The 6,042-nt window shown below is 42.0% G+C and overlaps 1 long non-coding RNA gene across 1 annotated transcript; it reads right to left on the reverse strand.

The window, feature by feature from the left end:
• Window positions 1-1,668: 1,668 nt before the first annotated feature.
• Window positions 1,669-2,902, reverse strand: LOC123065721 (uncharacterized). Its single transcript, XR_006431117.1, has 2 exons — window positions 2,324-2,902; window positions 1,669-2,200 (listed from the first exon to the last, which is right to left on the reverse strand). It is a non-coding gene; the product is annotated as an uncharacterized lncRNA (long non-coding RNA).
• Window positions 2,903-6,042: the final 3,140 nt, after the last annotated feature.

Consider the following 6,042-nt stretch of genomic DNA (forward strand, 5'->3'; position numbering starts at 1 on the left):
AATTAGTTGCCATCCAGTACACATAGTTGCTGAAACTGACATAAATACCTAGTTACTATACTTTGCCATGCCACATTATCCTGTCATTTGCCACGAATCAGCGTGGCAAAGCACAAAAATTTGGGTATGTGGTACAGCCAGTTTGCCACATTGCCCTGAATACAACATGGGAACAGCCACAGTGTGTTCACATAAATAGTTGATACATGAAAAACATGTATGTGGCAACTAACACGGTTGATGTGGAGATTAGTTGTCATCAAGAACAAAATAGTTGTTGAAAATTCAATGCTATCTATTTAATACACTTTACCATGCATACACTGTGGCAACTATCACAGTCAATCAGAAAAATTAGTTGCCACATGGAAAAACATGTTTGTGGCAACTATCACAATCAATCATGAAATTAGTTGCCACAAAGGAAAAGCATGTTTGTGGCAACTATCACAGCCGATCAGGAAATTAGTTGCCACATGGAAAGCATGTTTTGTGGCAACTATCGCAAATAATCAGTAAATTAGTTGCCGTACAGTCATGACAGATACACAAACTACCATGATTGCCTTCAAACTTCACTATGAAAAACAACTACCTAGATCTAGGGTTCAATGACAACTATCGTGACTTGAAATTCATCACCAAAATTCTCCCCCGAATTGATCGCAAATAGCAATTCAAAGCAATACGTAACTATCAGACAGAAAAAACGCAAGCCCAATCCCTGGGCACAACAAGTATGTGGCTCCGGACAGGCCGAATCACACCGGCGTGACCGCCACCGCGGCGGCGACGAAACTGCCCAGTGCGACGGAAACATCAAGCACAGGACTCCGCCGCCGGCAGGAACGCCGACACAACGCGAACCCGCCTAAATCTCTATGAATCTCGAGCGAAGCATCAAACACGAAGGGCAGGGGAGAAAATGTAGGCAGGGATGTTGAGGATTGGAGGGAGCATTACCTTCAATCTGTAGTCGCTCCGGCGGAGCCGCTCCGGTCCGGCGAGCACCACCAACGGCCGCGAATGCCGTCGAGCACCTCTGCCTCTGTCGTCGCCTTCTCCCCTCGTCTTCTCCTCCAATCGACTGAAATGCGAAGTGGGTTGAGTGAGTAACTATGAGGAGGGGTAAATGGAACCGTGCGGGAGAGGTGGGGGGGAGTGCACGACGCGTTTGACATCAACTACGGTCCGGCGCGTGGCGTGTGGGCGCAGAGCAGTTTCACCGCACGCCCACGGGTGGCAACCGCTGACCGCGGAGGGGCAACCGGCGTGTGGACGAACTAAGTCACGCACCACACACGCGCCTTATCCTACGTGGCACAGAAAATTGTCCAGATCGTGTCAAGATTCGTGCATAAAATGCTGGACGACAATGGATGCGTGTGGTCGAGGTGGCTAACGCCCACACATGTGGACGTTAACATTTCCGTAGTTTTTCTGTTTCTTTTTGAGACAAACGCAGTTTCTCGCAAAGATAGATTTTACATGTTAGTTAATTAACACGGGTTAATTAATGAACCAACATTAGTTGAATAGGTGTGTCCAACACCGAACAGACGCCTCGTACGGACGCATGTGTCCGTACGGACGCATTCTTTCCCTTCACATCTCTATTGTAACTACCGCCTCTACAAGGCACCTCTTCGGAGTGTATATATATCTTGAGAATCAATGAAATCAGTAGCCTTTCCTTCATTCAATCACTTTTACATTCAACACGTTATCAGCACTCGGCTCTACCGAGAGCGAGAAGGCCACAAAAGCATAGGAGATGCCTCTGTTCTAGCCCTGCAGCGCGGTGGCCACCAGCGGGCGCGCGACACCGCAGCCCTTGTCCGGCGGCGTGGTCACCCGCACATAAGCACCACACGAGGCGCCCTCTGGCGCATGGGGGGTCCTCCGGCGCGGGGTGATGCGGCCTTGCTCCTCCCGGTGGCGCAGACACCATCAGCGGGACCCTTCCAGTCGTCGGCGGCGGCAGCCAACGAGTCAAGCACGAACGCCTTAAACGGCATCAGCACAGCGACTGCCTGAACGAGCATCGGGAAATCAATCAGGAAACACTAATTCCGTTTAATTTTTGTTCTTCCCATGATCTGAAGATTAACTGCTTTTCTGCACATAGTATGTGGACATGGTGAGATGAATAGATGGCTGAAGCATCAACGGGAAGAGATCCTTGACCAAGGAAGAAAAGCTTCAATCAAGAAAGAACCATCCGGTCAGCAAGAACAACAAAAAGAACGAAGAACAAGAGAAAACATACAAGGAAAATCTCTTTGATTTAGGGATGCAAAGAGCAAAAAGGTACCATACGTACTTCAGTTTTTCTTGCACTGGATCAAGCGATCTGCAACATCGCTAGCGGCTCCCGCGTCCATGCGTCTCGGGCTCTCGGCTGCTCATCCACGGGATGCAATGGCTAGAGCGCACACGGCGACACGGATGACTGGCTGGGGCTGGAAGAGGCACTGCGGCAACGCGACGGCAGCGCCCTCAGGCGCACGCGCATGGCGCAACGCGCCCTCATCCGGGGCTTCCTCCGTCACAAGGCGAAAGGGCGGCGTCCATCCAACCGCGGCGACGCTCCCCGGCGACTCTCCCTCACCTGAGGCATACTTCTCCGGCAGCAGCGGTTAATCCCTGACCGCACAAGAGAAATTGGGGATTCTTATCCTCTCGGCCATCTTGCACTTGAATCCCAGTGGACGTATTTATTTACATATAAGTCCCTGGGCTTTTCTATTACTGCAAGATCTACACCGCATCCGGTGATTATCTTCAAAGTGTTATTCTATATATATTGAGGTCTACACATATGACTATATAGCATCAGCTATCTTAAAAATTTGCTCCTCTGAAGCAATTGTTGTTGTTCACTAAAATAGGTTACTCTCATTGTAACAAATATTAATGCATGGTCATTACATGTTGTTTTTTTCTACTACTATCATTATTTAAGCCTCATTTTGATTGAATAAGTCGTAGAAAATTATGCAGATATGTGCATACCCCGATGATGGTCTTCAATTACATTGGTTAAATGCATGGCAGTGAAGCCTATGTCATTATTTCTAATTATAGTGATGTCCATCTATCAAGATGGAGACCATAATTTAGAGCAACTCTCGAGTTTCTCAAGCGCTATTGTAAGGTCCACATCACATTGTGGCTATACTTTAATAGTGACTAACCAATGTTAAACATGCAAAGTATATGTTTTGACATTGACTTTAAAGCCATACCTTTTGTCAAGAATGAAGTATAAAACATTAGCAACGATTTTATCACATGCGTTGCATTGAAGGCTACACCCAGGTTCACCAAGCATCACCTTGGCGGATTGTTCTCAACAAGATCATTTCATCCATATAGATCTTTTACTCCAAGAAGTAAATTAAATAGTGCATGATCATTTCATGTAACACATGGCTATTCTATTGATAGCTAAATATGCACATATGGAATTTATAAGTCACCAACTTCACTTAGTTCTCAAACTAAGTACACAATGGATGAATATTTATTCATCTCGAATATTTTACTTAAGAGAAACATACTGCCATGAGAACATCGCGAGTGATCATCCATTCATTTTTTAAGACCTCAAGTCTATTGCAGCTCACAATTCTGTCATTTAATCAACTTTATGTTGAGATCCTATGATCAAATATTTTCATATGCAGATCCGGTTGAAAATTCCTTATACACTTTATCTCCTCTTAAGATGGTACTACCATTTTTATGATGAAAAACATGGAATTTCTTAAAATCATCAGATTCAACCAACGGGTGCTATACCATTATTTGAAATTTCTTACTAGTACCGACAATACTATGCAAGTTAGTGGTAACAACACAAAACCATGAGGAATTCAAAGTAAAGTGGATGCTAATAGACAACCAAAGATAGAATCATCTCTTAATAGGAATTGGTCATTTTCAAATGATCAAAAGACAACTCTCCAGTTTGTCAAATGTGTGGTTATATAAATATTGTACCTATGATTACCAGACCGTCAAACATATGGTTGAACCACACCACAAATTTATTAAAAGGCCAATAAGTTTAATGGGATAAATTTGAAAATTTGCAAATAAAAACCGAATTCTAGTAAAGGATTGTTCTCAGAATCTTCATCAGAAGGAGGACCAAAATCTAGTGCAGAAAATGGAGGATGAACTCATTTGCACTCAAGAATATCGGGGACCTCAGGTAATCTCCTAATTATCCCACCATATTATTAGCCTATACTTGTACTACAACATGTAGTTAAATGTCCAATATCATATCCCTTGGATACAATATTCGATAAATTTGAATGTGTGCTTCAATTCATACTCAATATTGTTGCGCACACAATGATTTTCTAAGTATTAATAAATTAAATATTAGGCTTGATAGCCTTAGCCATCCTGGGTTGGGGTGATTAGAAAATTGTTGACAATTCTGTTGGTCACAATTTAACAAGTTGCAAAATATTCCCCATATCATCAGATTATATGTGCACCACATGTGCTATAGGGGAAATCTATTTTAAGGGACTCTCACCTTAACAATTCTAAGCAAGCCACTTATTCTTCCTTGAACACATTGAAAAGATATATGTGGATTGCTTAACCATTATCTGGGGTAATTTAGATAACTTATGGTACTCATATACACATTCATAAATTGTTTAAGTGTGTTTCTAATCACACACAACCATGATCTTACCCGATAAATTTCTTAACTTATCAAAGTAGGAGCAAAATTCTCCTGAACAAAAGATAAACCCATTCGAATGGACAATGTCGTTGAACTCATTTCACGAGACTTTTCTGATTGCATTCAGTACCCTATGTACATACCTAGAATGGTTTAACTAAATTTCTTATCAAAGATAGTCAAATAAATTATATGACCACTTTCAAAGAATTGTAAATTTATTAGCCTCTTGCTGGACAAATACGGCCTTACACACCGGAAGTATGATCTAAATCATACCAACTGCATATTATACTACTTTCCCCTTGTAGTAACTACGTGGAAATCAATAAAGTATTTCCCATCTGCGATAATTTGGTTACATACCGATATCACCACTCCAGCGTACATCAATGGGCACTCACAGACAATTAGGAATCTATGTGAGGAATAACAATTTATCCATCAATCAAAATTATCCATAGCCCGTATGCTGATTGCATAAGCAATAAGGATATTTTCCGGCATTAGGGGGAGATAAGTACCACAAAGAATGCCGAGAAATAAATTATAAATGTTATTGACATTCAATCCTTGTATCCACGTACTCAAAGAATCTAAACTAGAAGTTTAGAGAATCATATATTTGCAACACATTGCAAATCTGCCACAGACATTTACTGATGACAAGGTGTCACTAAATTCTATATTCCTGCAATAAAGTGTCAAGAAGAGTGGAGGTACCTGACAAACCACTCTTCTCCCCAAATGAGAGCAAGAGGGGGAGAAAGTCTGACAACACGAGATATAACTTCTCATATGCTTCTGCGGAAACAGAGAAAATCAATTCCTCAACCAGTAAATGTAATTCAACATCAAGTTGAAAGACACCTCACTGGATGCTCATCATCAAAGCCCGGCATAAATGTGCACAAATGTTTTGGTGCCGGGACATTGAGACACCTTGCCTCCATTTGTTGTAGGAAATCACAAGGAGTTAAAAGGAATAAATATATTATCCACAAAATTCAATGATTCCATCAGAATCAAATAAACTAAAGACTACATTTGTCGACATATATTTCTTCTCAAATTGCTAAACCTTTTGGGCCCCGAACCAAAATCCATGGTAGAGTGCCTCTTGCACTCATATTGGTTCATATAAAAGGAAGTAAGTAATGAAGAATAGCACTCGCTCTACAAATGAGTAGTATTTACCGCAGTAATACCTACTCCTCATAAGTATCTTCCATATGGAATACTAAAAACTTCTCATTCATAGACAAAGTCAAGGAGGCGGTGAGAAAGCGAGGCTTATAGCAAAAGGGTTCACGCAGAGGCCCGACATCGAT

Source organism: Triticum aestivum, chromosome 3B, assembly GCF_018294505.1.
Source record: "Triticum aestivum cultivar Chinese Spring chromosome 3B, IWGSC CS RefSeq v2.1, whole genome shotgun sequence".
Classification (NCBI taxonomy): Eukaryota; Viridiplantae; Streptophyta; class Magnoliopsida; order Poales; family Poaceae; genus Triticum; species Triticum aestivum.